Genomic DNA, 7,500 nt, shown 5'->3' on the forward strand with positions numbered 1-7,500 from the left:
GCTCCTACCCTCTGGGCCGTTCTGACTGCCTCACACTACTGAATCAGGAGAGAGGCTCCTGCCCTCTGGGCCGTTCTGACTGCCTCACACTACTGAATCAGGAGAGGCTCCTACCCTATGGGCCGTTCTGACTGCCTCACACTACTGAATCAGGAGAGGCTCCTACCCTATGGGCCGTTCTGACTGCCTCACACTACTGAATCAGGAGAGGCTCCTGCCCTTTGGGCCGTTCTGACTGCCTCACACTACTGAATCAGGAGAGGCTCCTGCCCTCTGGGTCGTTCTGACTGCCTCACACTACTGAATCAGGAGAGGCTCCTGCCCTCTGGGTCGCTCTGACTGCCTCACACTACTTAATCAGGAGAGGCTCCTACCCTCTGGGTCGTTCTGACTGCCTCACACTACTGAATCAGGAGAGAGGCTCCTACCCTCTGGGTCGTTCTGACTGCCTCACACTACAGAATCAGGAGAGGCTCCTACCCTCTGGGCCGTTCTGACTGCCTCACACTACTGAATCAGGAGAGGCTCCTACCCTATGGGCCGTTCTGACTGCCTCACACTACTGAATCAGGAGAGGCTCCTACCCTCTGGGCCGTTCTGACTGCCTCACACTACTGAATCAGGAGAGGCTTCTGCCCTCTGGGTCGTTCTGACTGCCTCACACTACTGAATCAGGAGAGGCTCCTGCCCTCTGGGCCGTTCTGACTGCCTCACACTACTGAATCAGGAGAGGCTCCTACCCTATGGGCCGTTCTGACTGCCTCACACTACTGAATCAGGAGAGGCTCCTACCCTCTGGGCCGTTCTGACTGCCTCACACTACTGAATCAGGAGAGGCTCCTGCCCTTTGGGTCGTTCTGACTGCCTCACACTACAGAATCAGGAGAGGCTCCTACCCTCTGGGCCGTTCTGACTGCCTCACACTACTGAATCAGGAGAGGCTCCTGCCTCTGGGCCGTTCTGACTGCCTCACACTACAGAATCAGGAGAGGCTCCTCCCTCTGGGCCGTTCTGACTGCCTCACACTACTGAATCAGGAGAGGTTCCTGCCTCTGGGTCGTTCTGACTGCCTCACACTACTGAATCAGGAGAGAGGCTCCTGCCCTCTGGGCCGTTCTGACTGCCTCACACTACTGAATCAGGAGAGGCTCCTACCCTCTGGGCCGTTCTGACTGCCTCACACTACAGAGTCAGGAGAGGCTCCTACCCTATGGGCCGTTCTGACTGCCTCACACTACTGAATCAGGAGAGGCTCCTACCCTCTGGGTCGTTCTGACTGCCTCACACTACTGAATCAGGAGAGGCTCCTACCCTATGGGTCGTTCTGGCTCATACAAGGCTTCTTAATTGTTTACGGTTGCGTGACCACGCACGACTCCAACACCATCATTAAGTTTGCTGACGATCTGGTGGTAGGCCTGATCAACGATGACGATGATACAGCTTATAGGGAGGAGGTCAGAGACCTGGTAGTGTGGTGCCAGGGAGGCTCCTACCCTCTGCAAGACAAAGGAGATCTGATTGTCAGACTACAGAAAAGGAGAGGGTAAGACTACAGGAATCGGAGGGCGTTCTGAGCGCCCCAATCCACATTGATGGGGGCTGTAGTGAAGCGGGTCTAGAGCTTCAAGTTCCTGGTGTCCACATCACTAAGGAAGTAACATGGTCCTCCAAACACCAAGAAACTGTGAAGAAGGCACGACAACAGCACTTCCTCTTCCGGAATGCTGAAAGGAGACTTGGCTTGGGGCCCGGAAACTCAAAACGTTCTACAGCTGCACCATCAAGAGCATAATGACTGGCTGCATCACCTCTGGTATGGTAACTGCCTCGGCATCTGACAGAAAGGCGCTACCCAGAGGGTAGTGCATACAGCCCAGTACATCCCTGCTTGGTATGGTAACTGCTGCGGCATCTGACAGAAAGGCGCTACAGAGGGTAGTGCATACAGCCCAGTACATCACTCACTGCCTCACACTACATGGGGAGCTGCCTTCCATGACTTCTATACCAGGCTGGTGTCAGAGGAAGGGCTCCTAAAATTGTCAAAGACTCCAAACACTCAATCATGGACTGTTCTGCCCTCTGGGCAAGCGGTACAGATGCACCGAGTCTGGAACCAGCAGGACCCTGACAACTTCCACCACCAAGTCATAAGACCGCTAGCTACCTAGACCAATAACTACCTGGACCAATAGCTACCTGGACCAATAGCTACCTGGACCAATAGCTACCTGGACCAAGGAGATACCTGGACCAATAGCTACCTGGACCAGGGCTACCTGGACCAATAGCTACCTGGACCAATAGCTACCTGGACCAATAGCTACCTGGACCAATCACCTGGACCAATAGCTACCTGGACTGACACCAAGAGAGTTGTGAAGAAGCACGACATACAGACCAATAGCTACCCGGACTGACTGATAGAGAGTTAACCAATAGCTACCTGGACCAATAGCTCTGGACTGACTGATAGAGAGTTAATGAATAGCTGCACCTGGACCAATAGCTACCTGGACCAATAGCGCTGGACCAAGGGTAGCTACCTGGACCAATAGCATACCTGGACTGACTGATAAAGTGTTAGCCAGCTACCTGACCAATAGCTACCTGGACTGACTGATAAAGAGTTAATCACTGCTACCTGGACCAATAGCTACCTGGACCAATAGCTACCTGGACTGACTGATAAAGAGTTAACCAAAGACTCCAAACCTGGACTGACTGATAAAGTGGTAGCCAATAGCTACCTGGACCAATAGCTACCTGGACTGACTGATAAAGAGTTAACCAATAGCTACCTGGACCAATAGCTACCTGGACCAATAGCTACCTGGACCAATAGCTACCTGGACTGACTGATAAAGAGTTAACCAATAGCTACCTGGACCAATAGCTACCTGGAATGACTGATAAAGAGTTAGTCAATAGCTACCTGGACCAATAGCAACCTGGACCAATAGCTACCTGGACCATTAGCTACCTAGACCAATAGCTACCTGGACCAATAGCTACCTGGACCAATAGCTACCTGGACCAATAGCTACCTGACCAATAGCTACCTGGACTAATAGCTACCTGGACCAATAGCTACCTGGACCAATAGCTACCTGGACCAATTGCTACCTGGACTGACTGATAGAGTTAACCAATAGCTACCTGGACTGACTGATAAACTGTTCATCATATTTACCTGGACCAATAGCTACCTGGACTGACTGATAACCTTAGTTAACCTTGCTACCTGGACCAATAGCTACCTGGAATGACTGATAAAGAGTTAGTCAATAGCTACCTGGACCAATAGCTACCTGGACCAATAGCTACCTGGACAGACTGATAAAGACTCGGTGCTGGTTAACCAATAGCTACCTGGACCAATAGCTACCTGGACTGGTACCCTGGCTAAAGTTTTAACCAATAGCTTCCTGGACCAATCGCTACCTGGACCAATACACCTGGACAGACTGACAAAGAGTTAACCAATAGCTACCTGGACAAATAGCTACCTGGACTGACTGCTAATACTTTTAACCAATAGCTACCTGGACCAATAGCTACCTGGACTGACTGCTAAAGAGTTAACCAATAGCACCTGGACCAATCGCTTCCTGGACCTGGATAGCTACCTGGACCATTACCCCTGGATATCTAGACCAATAGCTACCTGGACTAATAGCTACCTGGACCAATATCTACCTGGACCAATAGCTACCTGGACCAATTGCTACCTGAACTATCTGCATTTACTCTTTTGGAACTCTTTTCACTCTGCTACTGGCTGCTACTGTTTATCATATTTCCTGTTGTCTAGTCTCTACCTATATCGTACGCATCTACCTTAGTTATCTTGTACCCTGGATATCGACTCGGTGCTGGTACCCCTGGACATCGACTTGGTGCTGGTACCCCTGGACATCGACTCGGTACTGGTACACCTGGACATCAACTCGGTACTGGTACCCTGGATATCGACTCGGTGCTGGTACCCCTGGATATCGACTCGGTACTGGTACCCTGGACATCGACTCGGTACTGGTACACCTGGATATCGACTCGGTACTGGTACCCTGATATCGACTCGGTACTGGTACACCTGGATATCGACTCGGTACTGGTACACCTGGATATCGACTCGGTACTGGTACCCCTGGATATCGACTCGGCACTGGTACACCTGGACATCGACTCGGTACTGGTACACCTGGATATCGACTCGGTACTGGTACACCTGGATATTGACTCGGTACTGGTACCCCTGATATCGACTCTGTACTGGTACACCTGGATATCGACTTCGGCACTGGTACCCCTGGACATCGACTTCGGTACTGGTACACCTGGATATCGACTCGGTACTGGTACACCTGGATATCGACTCGGTACTGGTACACCTGGATATCGACTCGGTACTGGTACCCCTGGACATCGACTCGGTACTGGTACCCTGGATATCGACTCGGTACTGGTACCCCTGGATATTGACTCGGTACTGGTACCCCTGGATATCGACTCTGTACTGGTACACCTGGATATCGACTCGGCACTGGTACCCCTGGACATCGACTTGGTACTGGTACACCTGGATATCGACTCGGTACTGGTACACCTGGATATCGACTCGGTACTGGTACACCTGGATATCGACTCGGTACTCGTACCCCTGGACATCGACTCGGTACTGGTACACCTGGATATCGACTCGGTACTGGTACACCTGGACATCGACTCGGTACTGGTACACCTGGATATCGACTCGGTACTGGTACCCCTGGACATCGACTCGGTACTGGTACACCTGGATATCGACTCGGTACTGGTACACCTGGACATCGACTCGGTACTGGTACACCTGGATATCGACTCGGTACTGGTACCCCTGGATATCGACACGGCACTGGTACCCCTGGACATCGACTCGGTACTGGTACACCTGGATATCAACTCGGCACTGGTACACCTGGATATCGACTTGGTACTGGTACACCTGGACATCGACTCGGTACTGGTACACCTGGACATCGACTCGGTACTGGTACACCTGGATATCGACTCGGTACTGGTACCCCTGGACATCGACTCGGTACTGGTACACCTGGATATCGACTGGTACTGGTACACCTGGACATCGACTCGGTGCTGGTACACCTGGATATCGATGGTACTGGTACCCCTGGATATCGACTCGGTACTGGTACCCCTGGATATCGACTCGGTACTGGTACACCTGGATATCGACTCGGTACTGGTACCCTGGACATCGACTCGGTACTGGTACACCTGGACATCGACTCGGTGCTGGTACCCTGGACATCGACTCGGTACTGGTACCCCTGGACATCGACACGGTACTGGTACCCCTGGACATCGACTCGGTACTGGTACACCTGGATATCAACTCGGAACTGGTACACCTGGATATCGACTCGGTACTGGTACATCTGGACATCGAATCGGTACTCGTACTCCTGGACATCGACTCGGTACTGGTACACCTGGATATCGACTCGGTACTGGTACCCCTGGACATCGATTTCGGTACTGGTACACCTGGATATCGACTCGGTACTGGTACACCTGGACATCGACTCGGTGCTGGTACACCTGGATGTCGACTTGGTACTGGTACCCCTGGATATCGACTCGGTACTGGTACCCCTGGATATCGACTCGGTACCTGTACACCTGGATATCGACTCGGTACTGGTACCCCTGGACATCGACTCGGTGCTGGTACCCCTGGACATCGACTCGGTACTGGTACCCCTGGACATCGACTCGGTGCTGGTACCCCTGGACATCGACTCGGTGCTGGTACCCCTGGACATCGACTCGGTACTGGTACCCCTGGACATCGACTCGGTACTGGTACACCTGGATATCAACTCGGTACTGGTACCCCTGGATATCGACTCGGTACTGGTACACCTGGATATCGACTCGGTACTGGTACCCCGTGTATATAGCATTGGTGGCTCCTCAGAGGAGGAAGGGATACACAAAGTTGTCCTTTTTAGATAAAACTAGACTAAATATATTCACAGATTAAAACATACTGTTTTGCAATGCAGGTCTACAGTAGCCTCAACAGGACTCTGTAGGGTAGCACGATGGTGTAGCCGGAGGACAGCTAGTTTCCGTCCTCCTCTGGGTACATTGACTTCAATACAAAACCTAGGAGGCTCATGGTTCTCACCCCTTCCATATACTTACTGTACACACAGAGAGAGACATTTCGTAATGTTTTTCTCAAACAGAGGGATGCTATGTTAGCTAGCTGGCTATGACTATCCAACACAACACTGGAACTCAGGGTAAATAATTTCACAATTATTTTAACTAATTCATTGCCAACGAGACCCGCCGTTGTCACCTCAAATGTTTATTTCGACCTGTGTGCACCTACGTTGTAAATTTTAATTATATTTTTCTCTCTGCATGGTTGGGAAGGGCCCGGAGTTAAGAATTTAGCTATTAGTCTACATCGGTTGTTTTCAAAGCATGTGACAAATCAATTTGTTTCCGTTTTTACTTATGACATCTCTTGCTCAGATCATCGAGGAGTTCTTCAACAACACCTGGTGGTCCAGACATAATCAGTCGATGCCAGATCACAGCCTGACCTTCCTGTGGTCCCTCTCCGTCAGCATCAAGGACTTTGGAGCCCTGCTGGGGTCACTAGGGTCAAGTGTGTGGCTGACACCTTCGGCAGGTGGGTTCTACCTCGTGTTGCTTCGGCAGGTGGGTTCTACCCTGTGTTGCTTCGGCAGGTGGGTTCTACCCTGTGTTGCTTCGGCAGGTGGGTTCTACCCTGTGTTGCTTCGGCAGGTGGGTTCTACCTAGTGTTGCTTCGGCAGGTAGGGTTCTACCTAGTGTTGCTTCGGCAGGTGGGTTCTACCTAGTGTTGCTTCGGCAAGTGGGTTCTACCTAGTGTTGCTTCGGGCAGGTGGGTTCTACCCTGTGTTGCTTCGGCAGGTGGTTTCTACCTCGTGTTGCTTCGGCAGGTGGGTTCTACATAGTGTTGCTTTGGCATGTAGGTTCTACCTAGTGTTGCTTTGGCAGGTGGGTTCTACCTAGTCAGCAGGTAGGGTTCTACCTAGTGTTGCTTCGGCAGGTGGGTTCGCCTAGTGTTGCTTTGGCAGGTGGGTTCTACCTACTGTTGCTTCGGCAGGTGGTTTCTACCTAGTGTTGATTCGGCAGGTGGGTTCTACCTACTGTTGCTTCGGCAGGTGGGTTCTACCTAGTGTTGCTTCGGCAGGTGGGTTCTACCTAGTGTTGCTTCGGCAGGGGGGTTCTACCTAGTGTTGCTTCGGCAGGTAGGGTTCTACCTAGTGTTGCTTCGGCAGGTGGTTTCTACCTCGTGTTGCTTCAGCAGGTAGGGTTCTACCCTGTGTTGCTTCGGCAGGTGGGTTCTACCTAGTGTTGCTTCGGCAGGTGGTTTCTACCTAGTGTTGCTTTGGCAGGTGGGTTCTACCTAGTGTTGCTTCGGCAGGTGGG

At 51.7% G+C, this 7,500-nt stretch overlaps 1 pseudogene; it reads left to right on the forward strand.

Annotated features, from left to right (window-relative positions):
- Positions 1–7,500, forward strand: part of LOC135538175 (solute carrier family 2, facilitated glucose transporter member 1-like) — a 71,055-nt pseudogene that overhangs the window by 6,599 nt on the left and 56,956 nt on the right.

The sequence above is a fragment of the Oncorhynchus masou genome, unplaced genomic scaffold, assembly GCF_036934945.1.
Source record: "Oncorhynchus masou masou isolate Uvic2021 unplaced genomic scaffold, UVic_Omas_1.1 unplaced_scaffold_924, whole genome shotgun sequence".
Classification (NCBI taxonomy): domain Eukaryota; kingdom Metazoa; phylum Chordata; class Actinopteri; order Salmoniformes; family Salmonidae; genus Oncorhynchus; species Oncorhynchus masou.